Source organism: Paramisgurnus dabryanus, chromosome 13 (assembly GCF_030506205.2).
Source record: "Paramisgurnus dabryanus chromosome 13, PD_genome_1.1, whole genome shotgun sequence".
Classification (NCBI taxonomy): Eukaryota; Metazoa; Chordata; class Actinopteri; order Cypriniformes; family Cobitidae; genus Paramisgurnus; species Paramisgurnus dabryanus.
In genome coordinates, this window is record NC_133349.1 from 33,835,688 (window position 1) to 33,851,031 (window position 15,344).

The 15,344-nt window shown below is 51.4% G+C and overlaps 28 non-coding genes across 28 annotated transcripts; 14 read left to right on the plus strand and 14 right to left on the minus strand.

The window, feature by feature from the left end:
* Positions 1–144: 144 nt before the first annotated feature.
* Positions 145–227, minus strand: trnal-aag (transfer RNA leucine (anticodon AAG)). Its single transcript has one exon. It is a non-coding gene; the product is annotated as a tRNA-Leu (tRNA).
* Positions 228–1,342: 1,115 nt separating this feature from the next.
* On the plus strand, positions 1,343–1,416 carry trnam-cau (transfer RNA methionine (anticodon CAU)). Its single transcript has one exon. It is a non-coding gene; the product is annotated as a tRNA-Met (tRNA).
* A 92-nt stretch (positions 1,417–1,508) lies between these two features.
* On the plus strand, positions 1,509–1,580 carry trnae-cuc (transfer RNA glutamic acid (anticodon CUC)). Its single transcript has one exon. It is a non-coding gene; the product is annotated as a tRNA-Glu (tRNA).
* Positions 1,581–1,834: 254 nt separating this feature from the next.
* On the minus strand, positions 1,835–1,907 carry trnar-acg (transfer RNA arginine (anticodon ACG)). The gene has a single exon. It is a non-coding gene; the product is annotated as a tRNA-Arg (tRNA).
* A 203-nt stretch (positions 1,908–2,110) lies between these two features.
* On the minus strand, positions 2,111–2,193 carry trnal-cag (transfer RNA leucine (anticodon CAG)). Its single transcript has one exon. It is a non-coding gene; the product is annotated as a tRNA-Leu (tRNA).
* Positions 2,194–3,317: 1,124 nt separating this feature from the next.
* On the plus strand, positions 3,318–3,391 carry trnam-cau (transfer RNA methionine (anticodon CAU)). Its single transcript has one exon. It is a non-coding gene; the product is annotated as a tRNA-Met (tRNA).
* Positions 3,392–3,483: 92 nt separating this feature from the next.
* Positions 3,484–3,555, plus strand: trnae-cuc (transfer RNA glutamic acid (anticodon CUC)). Its single transcript has one exon. It is a non-coding gene; the product is annotated as a tRNA-Glu (tRNA).
* A 268-nt stretch (positions 3,556–3,823) lies between these two features.
* trnar-acg (transfer RNA arginine (anticodon ACG)) lies at positions 3,824–3,896 on the minus strand. Its single transcript has one exon. It is a non-coding gene; the product is annotated as a tRNA-Arg (tRNA).
* Positions 3,897–4,099: 203 nt separating this feature from the next.
* On the minus strand, positions 4,100–4,182 carry trnal-cag (transfer RNA leucine (anticodon CAG)). Its single transcript has one exon. It is a non-coding gene; the product is annotated as a tRNA-Leu (tRNA).
* Positions 4,183–5,306: 1,124 nt separating this feature from the next.
* On the plus strand, positions 5,307–5,380 carry trnam-cau (transfer RNA methionine (anticodon CAU)). The gene has a single exon. It is a non-coding gene; the product is annotated as a tRNA-Met (tRNA).
* A 432-nt stretch (positions 5,381–5,812) lies between these two features.
* trnar-acg (transfer RNA arginine (anticodon ACG)) lies at positions 5,813–5,885 on the minus strand. Its single transcript has one exon. It is a non-coding gene; the product is annotated as a tRNA-Arg (tRNA).
* Positions 5,886–6,088: 203 nt separating this feature from the next.
* trnal-cag (transfer RNA leucine (anticodon CAG)) lies at positions 6,089–6,171 on the minus strand. Its single transcript has one exon. It is a non-coding gene; the product is annotated as a tRNA-Leu (tRNA).
* A 1,115-nt stretch (positions 6,172–7,286) lies between these two features.
* trnam-cau (transfer RNA methionine (anticodon CAU)) lies at positions 7,287–7,360 on the plus strand. The gene has a single exon. It is a non-coding gene; the product is annotated as a tRNA-Met (tRNA).
* A 92-nt stretch (positions 7,361–7,452) lies between these two features.
* trnae-cuc (transfer RNA glutamic acid (anticodon CUC)) lies at positions 7,453–7,524 on the plus strand. Its single transcript has one exon. It is a non-coding gene; the product is annotated as a tRNA-Glu (tRNA).
* Positions 7,525–7,792: 268 nt separating this feature from the next.
* trnar-acg (transfer RNA arginine (anticodon ACG)) lies at positions 7,793–7,865 on the minus strand. The gene has a single exon. It is a non-coding gene; the product is annotated as a tRNA-Arg (tRNA).
* Positions 7,866–8,068: 203 nt separating this feature from the next.
* On the minus strand, positions 8,069–8,151 carry trnal-cag (transfer RNA leucine (anticodon CAG)). The gene has a single exon. It is a non-coding gene; the product is annotated as a tRNA-Leu (tRNA).
* A 1,115-nt stretch (positions 8,152–9,266) lies between these two features.
* Positions 9,267–9,340, plus strand: trnam-cau (transfer RNA methionine (anticodon CAU)). The gene has a single exon. It is a non-coding gene; the product is annotated as a tRNA-Met (tRNA).
* Positions 9,341–9,432: 92 nt separating this feature from the next.
* trnae-cuc (transfer RNA glutamic acid (anticodon CUC)) lies at positions 9,433–9,504 on the plus strand. Its single transcript has one exon. It is a non-coding gene; the product is annotated as a tRNA-Glu (tRNA).
* A 268-nt stretch (positions 9,505–9,772) lies between these two features.
* Positions 9,773–9,845, minus strand: trnar-acg (transfer RNA arginine (anticodon ACG)). The gene has a single exon. It is a non-coding gene; the product is annotated as a tRNA-Arg (tRNA).
* A 203-nt stretch (positions 9,846–10,048) lies between these two features.
* Positions 10,049–10,131, minus strand: trnal-cag (transfer RNA leucine (anticodon CAG)). The gene has a single exon. It is a non-coding gene; the product is annotated as a tRNA-Leu (tRNA).
* A 1,124-nt stretch (positions 10,132–11,255) lies between these two features.
* trnam-cau (transfer RNA methionine (anticodon CAU)) lies at positions 11,256–11,329 on the plus strand. The gene has a single exon. It is a non-coding gene; the product is annotated as a tRNA-Met (tRNA).
* A 95-nt stretch (positions 11,330–11,424) lies between these two features.
* trnae-cuc (transfer RNA glutamic acid (anticodon CUC)) lies at positions 11,425–11,496 on the plus strand. The gene has a single exon. It is a non-coding gene; the product is annotated as a tRNA-Glu (tRNA).
* Positions 11,497–12,040: 544 nt separating this feature from the next.
* On the minus strand, positions 12,041–12,123 carry trnal-cag (transfer RNA leucine (anticodon CAG)). The gene has a single exon. It is a non-coding gene; the product is annotated as a tRNA-Leu (tRNA).
* A 1,115-nt stretch (positions 12,124–13,238) lies between these two features.
* trnam-cau (transfer RNA methionine (anticodon CAU)) lies at positions 13,239–13,312 on the plus strand. Its single transcript has one exon. It is a non-coding gene; the product is annotated as a tRNA-Met (tRNA).
* Positions 13,313–13,404: 92 nt separating this feature from the next.
* trnae-cuc (transfer RNA glutamic acid (anticodon CUC)) lies at positions 13,405–13,476 on the plus strand. Its single transcript has one exon. It is a non-coding gene; the product is annotated as a tRNA-Glu (tRNA).
* Positions 13,477–13,744: 268 nt separating this feature from the next.
* trnar-acg (transfer RNA arginine (anticodon ACG)) lies at positions 13,745–13,817 on the minus strand. The gene has a single exon. It is a non-coding gene; the product is annotated as a tRNA-Arg (tRNA).
* A 203-nt stretch (positions 13,818–14,020) lies between these two features.
* On the minus strand, positions 14,021–14,103 carry trnal-cag (transfer RNA leucine (anticodon CAG)). The gene has a single exon. It is a non-coding gene; the product is annotated as a tRNA-Leu (tRNA).
* Positions 14,104–15,227: 1,124 nt separating this feature from the next.
* Positions 15,228–15,301, plus strand: trnam-cau (transfer RNA methionine (anticodon CAU)). Its single transcript has one exon. It is a non-coding gene; the product is annotated as a tRNA-Met (tRNA).
* Positions 15,302–15,344: the final 43 nt, after the last annotated feature.

Below are 15,344 nucleotides of genomic sequence, written 5' to 3' on the forward strand. Positions count from 1 at the left end.
TGCACAGCTGCCAAACTTCATCTCTACCAAAATGGGAAACCGGGTGGTCCCCAGCGTGCCTGCCTCCTGCCTTCTTTGAAAAGGACGCTCCCTCGAAAGAAACCACAATACACAGCACGGGGGGCTCCAACAAGGGCAATAGAATGTCAGAAGTGGGATTCGAACCCACGCCTCCAGAGGAGACTGCGACCTGAACGCAGCGCCTTAGACCGCTCGGCCATCCTGACGACCGCAGCTGCCACGAGCGAGTCGTTTTTCCTCCTCGGCGGATGTGTCGTTATAATTTTTGGAATGACTCACGGTTTTATTTCCTTCATGTAGCTCATCTTTAATTCTTATTTATTTCGTCACAACCGCCTTGAAATGGTGATGAATGTGGATTTCTCGAAATGAGGAACAATGTGCCTGAAGCCTTTCATTTGCCAAAAGCACACGCAGCCCGTCTCCATTTGCCCTGTAACGGATGCCTGTCAAAGTGGTTTTGCATACAACGATCCGTTCTCCCTTTCACATACTGTATTAGAACTGGGTCACAAAAAGGAATAGCCATTCTCAGACCCTGCTCGTTCTACATGAACGCGCAATGAAAATACTTGCTCAAATGCGGATGGATGCCATCATTGCAATTTAACGAAAAAGCGTCATCTCTGTACGTTTCACTGCCGCTTTATGGTTCACAGTTGCCTCCTAATGTAGCCAACTGTTAACCATACGGCGGTGACATCCTTAAAAGAACCGGTGGTATTGTGTCTCGAGCACACAAGGCAAACGAGGAATTCTTCAAGAGGTGAGTGCGAAGTACAGTTTACTGCCACAGGCAACGGCCGCAGAGCTTTTTCTTTAACAGATTCTAATACGTGGAACACGTCACCAGCTTACATTGGACAGTCTTTCAACTGTAGCACAATTAAAGTTTTCCCTTTGATAATGTGGCTAAAGACGAGCCAAACACGTGATCACTGAGTAACTGGGACTTTGCATTGTGGATATGTAACTTTATTCCATTAATCTGTCAGCTGTGTCAAATGTGAGTGTTTATTTATCATGGGTTTTATCTAGACTGAGAGCACGTGCGCCAAGATCGTCCAGCAACGGCAGGCGTGCCATTCTCGACACCATTTAAAAGACGATAGGAATCCTGGGCATGACATAGCCCCTCTGTGTCTCCTTGAAGTTATTTCTGTACGTGTAACAAGTTAAGAATGAGAAGGTCCTCAGTGTGGGTAGCCAGAGTGCAAGAAGCCCAGTCGTGCTCTGCTCGCAGGAGTTTCCTCGCTGGTGGCGCACAAAATGCCACGCAACCAGACGCAAGGGGCCACCCAGGCGCCACCGGTCCGGGCGTGCCTTGTTGGCGCAGTTAGGCAGCGCGTCAGTCTCATAATCTGAAGGTCGTGAGTTCGAGCCTCACACGGGGCAGGGTGACTTTTTGTCGACTACTTTGAGACTTTAGACCCATTTCCGTTCCGCACAGTCTGCCGGGCATCCACGGTCTGAGAGTCAGCGTGCCCTCCCTGGTGGTCTAGTGGCTAGGATTCGGCGCTCTCAACGCCGCGGCCCGGGTTCGATTCCCGGTCAGGGAACGCTCTTTTGACGTGCGCTTGCCTTTTTCACCGGCCGGGTTATGCGCAAAGCTGGCTTCGAAGGCAAGGATCGCAGCACCTCCAAGAGGCAAAGGTCCACTGCCTCCGGGCCACCGACCTAAGGTCGGCAGGCTAATTTGCCTGCCTGCAGTCCTGCGCTCCGCCATCTGAGCAATCAGAGCCTGGTGTGCGTCCTCTGCAGGACAGCAGACAGCAGACACCCAACGTGCAGGAGGAAGGAGTAAAAGCACGATCGAGCCAGCCAGGAGTCGAACCTAGAATCTTCTGATCCGTAGTCAGACGCGTTATCCATTGCGCCACTGGCCCAACGCCAGGGCCATGGGCAGTCATGCTTGCAGAAGACAGCTGGATTCTGGAGGCCGGCATGCACAGCTGCCAAACTTCATCTCTACCAAAATGGGAAACCGGGTGGTCCCCAGCGTGCCTGCCTCCTGCCTTCTTTGAAAAGGACGCTCCCTCGAAAGAAACCACAATACACAGCACGGGGGGCTTCAACAAGGGCAATAGAATGTCAGAAGTGGGATTCGAACCCACGCCTCCAGAGGAGACTGCGACCTGAACGCAGCGCCTTAGACCGCTCGGCCATCCTGACGACCGCAGCTGCCACGAGCGAGTCGTTTTTCCTCCTCGGCGGATGTGTCGTTATAATTTTTGGAATGACTCACGGTTTTATTTCCTTCATGTAGCTCATCTTTAATTCTTATTTATTTCGTCACAACCGCCTTGAAATGGTGATGAATGTGGATTTCTCGAAATGAGGAACAATGTGCCTGAAGCCTTTCATTTGCCAAAAGCACACGCAGCCCGTCTCCATTTGCCCTGTAACGGATGCCTGTCAAAGTGGTTTTGCATACAACGATCCGTTCTCCCTTTCACATACTGTATTAGAACTGGGTCACAAAAAGGAATAGCCATTCTCAGACCCTGCTCGTTCTACATGAACGCGCAATGAAAATACTTGCTCAAATGCGGATGGATGCCATCATTGCAATTTAACGAAAAAGCGTCATCTCTGTACGTTTCACTGCCGCTTTATGGTTCACAGTTGCCTCCTAATGTAGCCAACTGTTAACCATACGGCGGTGACATCCTTAAAAGAACCGGTGGTATTGTGTCTCGAGCACACAAGGCAAACGAGGAATTCTTCAAGAGGTGAGTGCGAAGTACAGTTTACTGCCACAGGCAACGGCCGCAGAGCTTTTTCTTTAACAGATTCTAATACGTGGAACACGTCACCAGCTTACATTGGACAGTCTTTCAACTGTAGCACAATTAAAGTTTTCCCTTTGATAATGTGGCTAAAGACGAGCCAAACACGTGATCACTGAGTAACTGGGACTTTGCATTGTGGATATGTAACGTTATTCCATTAATCTGTCAGCTGTGTCAAATGTGTCAAATGTAAGTGTTTATTTATCATGGGTTTTATCTAGACTGAGAGCACGTGCGCCAAGATCGTCCAGCAACGGCAGGCGTGCCATTCTCGACACCATTTAAAAGACGATAGGAATCCTGGGCATGACATAGCCCCTCTGTGTCTCCTTGAAGTTATTTCTGTACGTGTAACAAGTTAAGAATGAGAAGGTCCTCAGTGTGGGTAGCCAGAGTGCAAGAAGCCCAGTCGTGCTCTGCTCGCAGGAGTTTCCTTGCTGGTGGCGCACAAAATGCCACGCAACCAGACGCAAGGGGCCACCCAGGCGCCACCGGTCCGGGCGTGCCTCGTTGGCGCAGTTAGGCAGCGCGTCAGTCTCATAATCTGAAGGTCGTGAGTGCGAGCCTCACACGGGGCAGGGTGACTTTTTGTCGACTACTTTGAGACTTTAGACCCATTTCCGTTCCGCACAGTCTGCCGGGCATCCACGGTCTGAGAGTCAGCGTGCCCTCCCTGGTGGTCTAGTGGCTAGGATTCGGCGCTCTCACCGCCGCGGCCCGGGTTCGATTCCCGGTCAGGGAACGCTCTTTTGACGTGCGCTTGCCTTTTTCACCGGCCGGGTTATGCGCAGAGCTGGCTTCGAAGGCAAGGATCGCAGCACCTCCAAGAGGCAAAGGTCCACTGCCTCCGGGCCACCGACCTAAGGTCGGCAGGCTAATTTGCCTGCCTGCAGTCCTGCGCTCCGCCATCTGAGCAATCAGAGCCTGGTGTGCGTCCTCTGCTCTACTGAGGCATGTTGACGCAGGACAGCAGACACCCAACGTGCAGGAGGAAGGAGTAAAAGCACGATCGAGCCAGCCAGGAGTCGAACCTAGAATCTTCTGATCCGTAGTCAGACGCGTTATCCATTGCGCCACTGGCCCAACGCCAGGGCCATGGGCAGTCATGCTTGCAGAAGACAGCTGGATTCTGGAGGCCGGCATGCACAGCTGCCAAACTTCATCTCTACCAAAATGGGAAACCGGGTGGTCCCCCGCGTGCCTGCCTCCTGCCTTCTTTGAAAAGGACGCTCCCTCGAAAGAAACCACAATACACAGCACGGGGGGCTCCAACAAGGGCAATAGAATGTCAGAAGTGGGATTCGAACCCACGCCTCCAGAGGAGACTGCGACCTGAACGCAGCGCCTTAGACCACTCGGCCATCCTGACGACCGCAGCTGCCACGAGCGAGTCGTTTTTCCTCCTCGGCGGATGTGTCGTTATAATTTTTGGAATGACTCACGGTTTTATTTCCTTCATGTAGCTCATCTTTAATTCTTATTTATTTCGTCACAACCGCCTTGAAATGGTGATGAATGTGGATTTCTCGAAATGAGGAACAATGTGCCTGAAGCCTTTCATTTGCCAAAAGCACACGCAGCCCGTCTCCATTTGCCCTGTAACGGATGTCTGTCAAAGTGGTTTTGCATACAACGATCCGTTCTCCCTTTCACATACTGTATTAGAACTGGGTCACAAAAAGGAATAGCCATTCTCAGACCCTGCTCGTTCTACATGAACGCGCAATGAAAATACTTGCTCAAATGCGGATGGATGCCATCATTGCAATTTAACGAAAAAGCGTCATCTCTGTACGTTTCACTGCCGCTTTATGGTTCACAGTTGCCTCCTAATGTAGCCAACTGTTAACCATACGGCGGTGACATCCTTAAAAGAACCGGTGGTGTTGTGTCTCGAGCACACAAGGCAAACGAGGAATTCTTCAAGAGGTGAGTGCGAAGTACAGTTTACTGCCACAGGCAACGGCCGCAGAGCTTTTTCTTTAACAGATTCTAATACGTGGAACACGTCACCAGCTTACATTGGACAGTCTTTCAACTGTAGCACAATTAAAGTTTTCCCTTTGATAATGTGGCTAAAGACGAGCCAAACACGTGATCACTGAGTAACTGGGACTTTGCATTGTGGATATGTAACGTTATTCCATTAATCTGTCAGCTGTGTCAAATGTGTCAAATGTAAGTGTTTATTTATCATGGGTTTTATCTAGACTGAGAGCACGTGCGCCAAGATCGTCCAGCAACGGCAGGCGTGCCATTCTCGACACCATTTAAAAGACGATAGGAATCCTGGGCATGACATAGCCCCTCTGTGTCTCCTTGAAGTTATTTCTGTACGTGTAACAAGTTAAGAATGAGAAGGTCCTCAGTGTGGGTAGCCAGAGTGCAAGAAGCCCAGTCGTGCTCTGCTCGCAGGAGTTTCCTCGCTGGTGGCGCACAAAATGCCACGCAACCAGACGCAAGGGGCCACCCAGGCGCCACCGGTCCGGGCGTGCCTCGTTGGCGCAGTTAGGCAGCGCGTCAGTCTCATAATCTGAAGGTCGTGAGTTCGAGCCTCACACGGGGCAGGGTGACTTTTTGTCGACTACTTTGAGACTTTAGACCCATTTCCGTTCCGCACAGTCTGCCGGGCATCCACGGTCTGAGAGTCAGCGTGCCCTCCATGGTGGTCTAGTGGCTAGGATTCGGCGCTCTCACCGCCGCGGCCCGGGTTCGATTCCCGGTCAGGGAACGCTCTTTTGACGTGCGCTTGCCTTTTTCACCGGCCGGGTTATGCGCAAAGCTGGCTTCGAAGGCAAGGATCGCAGCACCTCCAAGAGGCAAAGGTCCACTGCCTCCGGGCCACCGACCTAAGGTCGGCAGGCTAATTTGCCTGCCTGCAGTCCTGCGCTCCGCCATCTGAGCAATCAGAGCCTGGTGTGCGTCCTCTGCTCTACTGAGGCATGTTGACGCAGGACAGCAGACACCCAACGTGCAGGAGGAAGGAGTAAAAGCACGATCGAGCCAGCCAGGAGTCGAACCTAGAATCTTCTGATCCGTAGTCAGACGCGTTATCCATTGCGCCACTGGCCCAACGCCAGGGCCATGGGCAGTCATGCTTGCAGAAGACAGCTGGATTCTGGAGGCCGGCATGCACAGCTGCCAAACTTCATCTCTACCAAAATGGGAAACCGGGTGGTCCCCAGCGTGCCTGCCTCCTGCCTTCTTTGAAAAGGACGCTCCCTCGAAAGAAACCACAATACACAGCACGGGGGGCTCCAACAAGTGCAATAGAATGTCAGAAGTGGGATTCGAACCCACGCCTCCAGAGGAGACTGCGACCTGAACGCAGCGCCTTAGACCGCTCGGCCATCCTGACGACCGCAGCTGCCACGAGCGAGTCGTTTTTCCTCCTCGACGGATGTGTCGTTATAATTTTTGGAATGACTCACGGTTTTATTTCCTTCATGTAGCTCATCTTTAATTCTTATTTATTTCGTCACAACCGCCTTGAAATGGTGATGAATGTGGATTTCTCGAAATGAGGAACAATGTGCCTGAAGCCTTTCATTTGCCAAAAGCACACGCAGCCCGTCTCCATTTGCCCTGTAACGGATGCCTGTCAAAGTGGTTTTGCATACAACGATCCGTTCTCCCTTTCACATACTGTATTAGAACTGGGTCACAAAAAGGAATAGCCATTCTCAGACCCTGCTCGTTCTACATGAACGCGCAATGAAAATACTTGCTCAAATGCGGATGGATGCCATCATTGCAATTTAACGAAAAAGCGTCATCTCTGTACGTTTCACTGCCGCTTTATGGTTCACAGTTGCCTCCTAATGTAGCCAACTGTTAACCATACGGCGGTGACATCCTTAAAAGAACCGGTGGTATTGTGTCTCGAGCACACAAGGCAAACGAGGAATTCTTCAAGAGGTGAGTGCGAAGTACAGTTTACTGCCACAGGCAACGGCCGCAGAGCTTTTTCTTTAACAGATTCTAATACGTGGAACACGTCACCAGCTTACATTGGACAGTCTTTCAACTGTAGCACAATTAAAGTTTTCCCTTTGATAATGTGGCTAAAGACGAGCCAAACACGTGATCACTGAGTAACTGGGACTTTGCATTGTGGATATGTAACTTTATTCCATTAATCTGTCAGCTGTGTCAAATGTGAGTGTTTATTTATCATGGGTTTTATCTAGACTGAGAGCACGTGCGCCAAGATCGTCCAGCAACGGCAGGCGTGCCATTCTCGACACCATTTAAAAGACGATAGGAATCCTGGGCATGACATAGCCCCTCTGTGTCTCCTTGAAGTTATTTCTGTACGTGTATCAAGTTAAGAATGAGAAGGTCCTCAGTGTGGGTAGCCAGAGTGCAAGAAGCCCAGTCGTGCTCTGCTCGAAGGAGTTTCCTCGCTGGTGGCGCACAAAATGCCACGCAACCAGACGCAAGGGGCCACCCAGGCGCCACCGGTCCGGGCGTGCCTCGTTGGCGCAGTTAGGCAGCGCGTCAGTCTCATAATCTGAAGGTCGTGAGTTCGAGCCTCACACGGGGCAGGGTGACTTTTTGTCGACTACTTTGAGACTTTAGACCCATTTCCGTTCCGCACAGTCTGCCGGGCATCCACGGTCTGAGAGTCAGCGTGCCCTCCCTGGTGGTCTAGTGGCTAGGATTCGGCGCTCTCACCGCCGTGGCCCGGGTTCGATTCCCGGTCAGGGAACGCTCTTTTGACGTGCGCTTGCCTTTTTCACCGGCCGGGTTATGCGCAAAGCTGGCTTCGAAGGCAAGGATCGCAGCACCTCCAAGAGGCAAAGGTCCACTGCCTCCGGGCCACCGACCTAAGGTCGGCAGGCTAATTTGCCTGCCTGCAGTCCTGCGCTCCGCCATCTGAGCAATCAGAGCCTGGTGTGCGTCCTCTGCTCTACTGAGGCATGTTGACGCAGGACAGCAGACACCCAACGTGCAGGAGGAAGGAGTAAAAGCACGATCGAGCCAGCCAGGAGTCGAACCTAGAATCTTCTGATCCGTAGTCAGACGCGTTATCCATTGCGCCACTGGCCCAACGCCAGGGCCATGGGCAGTCATGCTTGCAGAAGACAGCTGGATTCTGGAGGCCGGCATGCACAGCTGCCAAACTTCATCTCTACCAAAATGGGAAACCGGGTGGTCCCCCGCGTGCCTGCCTCCTGCCTTCTTTGAAAAGGACGCTCACTCGAAAGAATCCACAATACACAGCACGGGGGGCTCCAACAAGGGCAATAGAATGTCAGAAGTGGGATTCGAACCCACGCCTCCAGAGGAGACTGCGACCTGAACGCAGCGCCTTAGACCGCTCGGCCATCCTGACGACCGCAGCTGCCACGAGCGAGTCGTTTTTCCTCCTCGGCGGATGTGTCGTTATAATTTTTGGAATGACTCACGGTTTTATTTCCTTCATGTAGCTCATCTTTAATTCTTATTTATTTCGTCACAACCGCCTTGAAATGGTGATGAATGTGGATTTCTCGAAATGAGGAACAATGTGCCTGAAGCCTTTCATTTGCCAAAAGCACACGCAGCCCGTCTCCATTTGCCCTGTAACGGATGCCTGTCAAAGTGGTTTTGCATACAACGATCCGTTCTCCCTTTCACATACTGTATTAGAACTGGGTCACAAAGAGGAATAGCCATTCTCAGACCCTGCTCGTTCTACATGAACGCGCAATGAAAATACTTGCTCAAATGCGGATGGATGCCATCATTGCAATTTAACGAAAAAGCGTCATCTCTGTACGTTTCACTGCCGCTTTATGGTTCACAGTTGCCTCCTAATGTAGCCAACTGTTAACTATACGGCGGTGACATCCTTAAAAGAACCGGTGGTATTGTGTCTCGAGCACACAAGGCAAACGAGGAATTCTTCAAGAGGTGAGTGCGAAGTACAGTTTACTGCCACAGGCAACGGCCGCAGAGCTTTTTCTTTAACAGATTCTAATACGTGGAACACGTCACCAGCTTACATTGGACAGTCTTTCAACTGTAGCACAATTAAAGTTTTCCCTTTGATAATGTGGCTAAAGACGAGCCAAACACGTGATCACTGAGTAACTGGGACTTTGCATTGTGGATATGTAACTTTATTCCATTAATCTGTCAGCTGTGTCAAATGTGAGTGTTTATTTATCATGGGTTTTATCTAGACTGAGAGCACGTGCGCCAAGATCGTCCAGCAACGGCAGGCGTGCCATTCTCGACACCATTTAAAAGACGATAGGAATCCTGGGCATGACATAGCCCCTCTGTGTCTCCTTGAAGTTATTTCTGTACGTGTAACAAGTTAAGAATGAGAAGGTCCTCAGTGTGGGTAGCCAGAGTGCAAGAAGCCCAGTCGTGCTCTGCTCGCAGGAGTTTCCTCGCTGGTGGCGCACAAAATGCCACGCAACCAGACGCAAGGGGCCACCCAGGCGCCACCGGTCCGGGCGTGCCTCGTTGGCGCAGTTAGGCAGCGCGTCAGTCTCATAATCTGAAGGTCGTGAGTTCGAGCCTCACACGGGGCAGGGTGACTTTTTGTCGACTACTTTGAGACTTTAGACCCATTTCCGTTCCGCACAGTCTGCCGGGCATCCACGGTCTGAGAGTCAGCGTGCCCTCCCTGGTGGTCTAGTGGCTAGGATTCGGCGCTCTCACCGCCGCGGCCCGGGTTCGATTCCCGGTCAGGGAACGCTCTTTTGACGTGCGCTTGCCTTTTTCACCGGCCGGGTTATGCGCAAAGCTGGCTTCGAAGGCAAGGATCGCAGCACCTCCAAGAGGCAAAGGTCCACTGCCTCCGGGCCACCGACCTAAGGTCGGCAGGCTAATTTGCCTGCCTGCAGTCCTGCGCTCCGCCATCTGAGCAATCAGAGCCTGGTGTGCGTCCTCTGCTCTACTGAGGCATGTTGACGCAGGACAGCAGACACCCAACGTGCAGGAGGAAGGAGTAAAAGCACGATCGAGCCAGCCAGGAGTCGAACCTAGAATCTTCTGATCCGTAGTCAGACGCGTTATCCATTGCGCCACTGGCCCAACGCCAGGGCCATGGGCAGTCATGCTTGCAGAAGACAGCTGGATTCTGGAGGCCGGCATGCACAGCTGCCAAACTTCATCTCTACCAAAATGGAAAACCGGTTGGTCCCCCGCGTGCCTGCCTCCTGCCTTCTTTGAAAAGGACGCTCCCTCGAAAGAAACCACAATACACAGCACGGGGGGCTCCAACAAGGGCAATAGAATGTCAGAAATGGGATTCGAACCCACGCCTCCAGAGGAGACTGCGACCTGAACGCAGCGCCTTAGACCGCTCGGCCATCCTGACGACCGCAGCTGCCACGAGCGAGTCGTTTTTCCTCCTCGGCGGATGTGTCGTTATAATTTTTGGAATGACTCACGGTTTTATTTCCTTCATGTAGCTCATCTTTAATTCTTATTTATTTCGTCACAACCGCCTTGAAATGGTGATGAATGTGGATTTCTCGAAATGAGGAACAATGTGCCTGAAGCCTTTCATTTGCCAAAAGCACACGCAGCCCGTCTCCATTTGCCCTGTAACGGATGCCTGTCAAAGTGGTTTTGCATACAACGATCCGTTCTCCCTTTCACATACTGTATTAGAACTGGGTCACAAAAAGGAATAGCCATTCTCAGACCCTGCTCGTTCTACATGAACGCGCAATGAAAATACTTGCTCAAATGCGGATGGATGCCATCATTGCAATTTAACGAAAAAGCGTCATCTCTGTACGTTTCACTGCCGCTTTATGGTTCACAGTTGCCTCCTAATGTAGCCAACTGTTAACCATACGGCGGTGACATCCTTAAAAGAACCGGTGGTATTGTGTCTCGAGCACACAAGGCAAACGAGGAATTCTTCAAGAGGTGAGTGCGAAGTACAGTTTACTGCCACAGGCAACGGCCGCAGAGCTTTTTCTTTAACAGATTCTAATACGTGGAACACGTCACCAGCTTACATTGGACAGTCTTTCAACTGTAGCACAATTAAAGTTTTCCCTTTGATAATGTGGCTAAAGACGAGCCAAACACGTGATCACTGAGTAACTGGGACTTTGCATTGTGGATATGTAACGTTATTCCATTAATCTGTCAGCTGTGTCAAATGTGTCAAATGTAAGTGTTTATTTATCATGGGTTTTATCTAGACTGAGAGCACGTGCGCCAAGATCGTCCAGCAACGGCAGGCGTGCCATTCTCGACACCATTTAAAAGACGATAGGAATCCTGGGCATGACATAGCCCCTCTGTGTCTCCTTGAAGTTATTTCTGTACGTGTAACAAGTTAAGAATGAGAAGGTCCTCAGTGTGGGTAGCCAGAGTGCAAGAAGCCCAGTCGTGCTCTGCTCGCAGGAGTTTCCTCGCTGGTGGCGCACAAAATGCCACGCAACCAGACGCAAGGGGCCACCCAGGCGTCACCGGTCCGGGCGTGCCTCGTTGGCGCAGTTAGGCAGCGCGTCAGTCTCATAATCTGAAGGTTGTGAGTTCGAGCCTCACACGGGGTGGCAGGGTGACTTTTTGTCGACTACTTTGAGACTTTAGACCCATTTCCGTTCCGCACAGTCTGCCGGGCATCCACGGTCTGAGAGTCAGCGTGCCCTCCCTGGTGGTCTAGTGGCTAGGATTCGGCGCTCTCACCGCCGCGGCCCGGGTTCGATTCCCGGTCAGGGAACGCTCTTTTGACGTGCGCTTGCCTTTTTCACCGTCCGGGTTATGCGCAAAGCTGGCTTCGAAGGCAAGGATCGCAGCACCTCCAAGAGGCAAAGGTCCACTGCCTCCGGGCCACCGACCTAAGGTCGGCAGGCTAATTTGCCTGCCTGCAGTCCTGCGCTCCGCCATCTGAGCAATCAGTGCCTGGTGTGCGTCCTCTGCTCTACTGAGGCATGTTGACGCAGGACAGCAGACACCCAACGTGCAGGAGGAAGGAGTAAAAGCACGATCGAGCCAGCCAGGAGTCGAACCTAGAATCTTCTGATCCGTAGTCAGACGCGTTATCCATTGCCCCACTGGCCCAACGCCAGGGCCATGGGCAGTCATGCTTGCAGAAGACAGCTGGATTCTGGAGGCCGGCATGCACAGCTGCCAAACTTCATCTCTACCAAAATGGAAAACCGGTTGGTCCCCCGCGTGCCTGCCTCCTGCCTTCTTTGAAAAGGACGCTCCCTCGAAAGAAACCACAATATACAGCACGGGGGGCTCCAACAAGGGCATTAGAATGTCAGAAGTGGGATTCGAACCCACGCCTCCAGAGGAGACTGCGACCTGAACGCAGCGCCTTAGACCGCTCGGCCATCCTGACTACCGCAGCTGCCACGAGCGAGTCGTTTTTCCTCCTCGGCGGATGTGTCGTTATAATTTTTGGAATGACTCACGGTTTTATTTCCTTCATGTAGCTCATCTTTAATTCTTATTTATTTCGTCACAACCGCCTTGAAATGGTGATGAATGTGGATTTCTCGAAATGAGGAACAATGTGCCTGAAGCCTTTCATTTGCCAAAAGCACACGCAGCCCGTCTCCATTTGCCCTGTAACGGATGCCTGTCAAAGTGGTTTTGCATACAACGATCCGTTCTCCCTTTCACATACTGTATTAGAACTGGGTCACAAAAAGGAATAGCCATTCTCAGACCCTGCTCGTTCTACATGAACGCGCAATGAAAATACTTGCTCAAATGCGGATGGATGCCATCATTGCAATTTAACGAAAAAGCGTCATCTCTGTACGTTTCACTGCCGCTTTATGGTTCACAGTTGCCTCCTAATGTAGCCAACTGTTAACCATACGGCGGTGACATCCTTAAAAGAACCGGTGGTATTGTGTCTCGAGCACACAAGGCAAACGAGGAATTCTTCAAGAGGTGAGTGCGAAGTACAGTTTACTGCCACAGGCAACGGCCGCAGAGCTTTTTCTTTAACAGATTCTAATACGTCACCAGCTTACATTGGACAGTCTTTCAACTGTAGCACAATTAAAGTTTTCCCTTTGATAATGTGGCTAAAGACGAGCCAAACACGTGATCACTGAGTAACTGGGACTTTGCATTGTGGATATGTAACGTTATTCCATTAATCTGTCAGCTGTGTCAAATGTGTCAAATGTAAGTGTTTATTTATCATGGGTTTTATCTAGACTGAGAGCACGTGCGCCAAGATCGTCCAGCAACGGCAGGCGTGCCATTCTCGACACCATTTAAAAGACGATAGGAATCCTGGGCATGACATAGCCCCTCTGTGTCTCCTTGAAGTTATTTCTGTACGTGTAACAAGTTAAGAATGAGAAGGTCCTCAGTGTGGGTAGCCAGAGTGCAAGAAGCCCAGTCGTGCTCTGCTCGCAGGAGTTTCCTCGCTGGTGGCGCACAAAATGCCACGCAACCAGACGCAAGGGGCCACCCAGGCGCCACCGGTCCGGGCGTGCCTCGTTGGCGCAGTTAGGCAGCGCGTCAGTCTCATAATCTGAAGGTCGTGAGTTCGAGCCTCACACGGGGCAGGGTGACTTTTTGTCGACTACTTTGAGACTTTAGACCCATTTCCGTTCCGCACAGTCTGCCGGGCATCCACGGTCTGAGAGTCAGCGTGCCCTCCCTGGTGGTCTAGTGGCTAGGATTCGGCGCTCTCACCGCCGCGGCCCGGGTTCGATTCCCGGTCAGGGAACGCTCTTTTGACGTGCGCTTGCCTTTTTCACCGGCCGGGTTATGCGCAAAGCTGGCTTCGAAGGCAAGGATCGCAGCACCTCCAAGAGGCAAAGGTCCACTGCCTCCGGGCCACCGACCTAAGGTCGGCAGGCTAATTTGCCTGCCTGCAGTCCTGCGCTCCGCCATCTGAGCAATCAGAGCCTGGTGTGCGTCCTCTGCTCTACTGAGGCATGTTGACGCAGGACAGCAGACACCCAACGTGCAGGAGGAAGGAGTAAAAGCACGATCGAGCCAGCCAGGAGTCGAACCTAGAATCTTCTGATCCGTAGTCAGACGCGTTATCCATTGCGCCACTGGCCCAACGCCAGGGCCATGGGCAGTCATGCTTGCAGAAGACAGCTGGATTCTGGAGGCCGGCATGCACAGCTGCCAAACTTCATCTCTACCAAAATGGAAAACCGGTTGGTCCCCCGCGTGCCTGCCTCCTGCCTTCTTTGAAAAGGACGCTCCCTCGAAAGAAACCACAATACACAGCACGGGGGGCTCCAACAAGGGCAATAGAATGTCAGAAATGGGATTCGAACCCACGCCTCCAGAGGAGACTGCGACCTGAACGCAGCGCCTTAGACCGCTCGGCCATCCTGACGACCGCAGCTGCCACGAGCGAGTCGTTTTTCCTCCTCGGCGGATGTGTCGTTATAATTTTTGGAATGACTCACGGTTTTATTTCCTTCATGTAGCTCATCTTTAATTCTTATTTATTTCGTCACAACCGCCTTGAAATGGTGATGAATGTGGATTTCTCGAAATGAGGAACAATGTGCCTGAAGCCTTTCATTTGCCAAAAGCACACGCAGCCCGTCTCCATTTGCCCTGTAACGGATGCCTGTCAAAGTGGTTTTGCATACAACGATCCGTTCTCCCTTTCACATACTGTATTAGAACTGGGTCACAAAAAGGAATAGCCATTCTCAGACCCTGCTCGTTCTACATGAACGCGCAATGAAAATACTTGCTCAAATGCGGATGGATGCCATCATTGCAATTTAACGAAAAAGCGTCATCTCTGTACGTTTCACTGCCGCTTTATGGTTCACAGTTGCCTCCTAATGTAGCCAACTGTTAACCATACGGCGGTGACATCCTTAAAAGAACCGGTGGTATTGTGTCTCGAGCACACAAGGCAAACGAGGAATTCTTCAAGAGGTGAGTGCGAAGTACAGTTTACTGCCACAGGCAACGGCCGCAGAGCTTTTTCTTTAACAGATTCTAATACGTGGAACACGTCACCAGCTTACATTGGACAGTCTTTCAACTGTAGCACAATTAAAGTTTTCCCTTTGATAATGTGGCTAAAGACGAGCCAAACACGTGATCACTGAGTAACTGGGACTTTGCATTGTGGATATGTAACGTTATTCCATTAATCTGTCAGCTGTGTCAAATGTGTCAAATGTAAGTGTTTATTTATCATGGGTTTTATCTAGACTGAGAGCACGTGCGCCAAGATCATCCAGCAACGGCAGGCGTGCCATTCTCGACACCATTTAAAAGACGATAGGAATCCTGGGCATGACATAGCCCCTCTGTGTCTCCTTGAAGTTATTTCTGTACGTGTAACAAGTTAAGAATGAGAAAGTCCTCAGTGTGGGTAGCCAGAGTGCAAGAAGCCCAGTCGTGCCATGCTCGCAGGAGTTTCCCCGCTGGTGGCGCACAAAATGCCACGCAACCAGACGCAAGGGGCCACCCAGGCGCCACCGGTCCGGGCGTGCCTCGTTGGCGCAGTTAGGCAGCGCGTCAGTCTCATAATCTGAAGGTCGTGAGTTCGAGCCTCACACGGGGCAGCGTGACTTTTTGTCGACTACTTTGAGACTTTAGACCCATTTC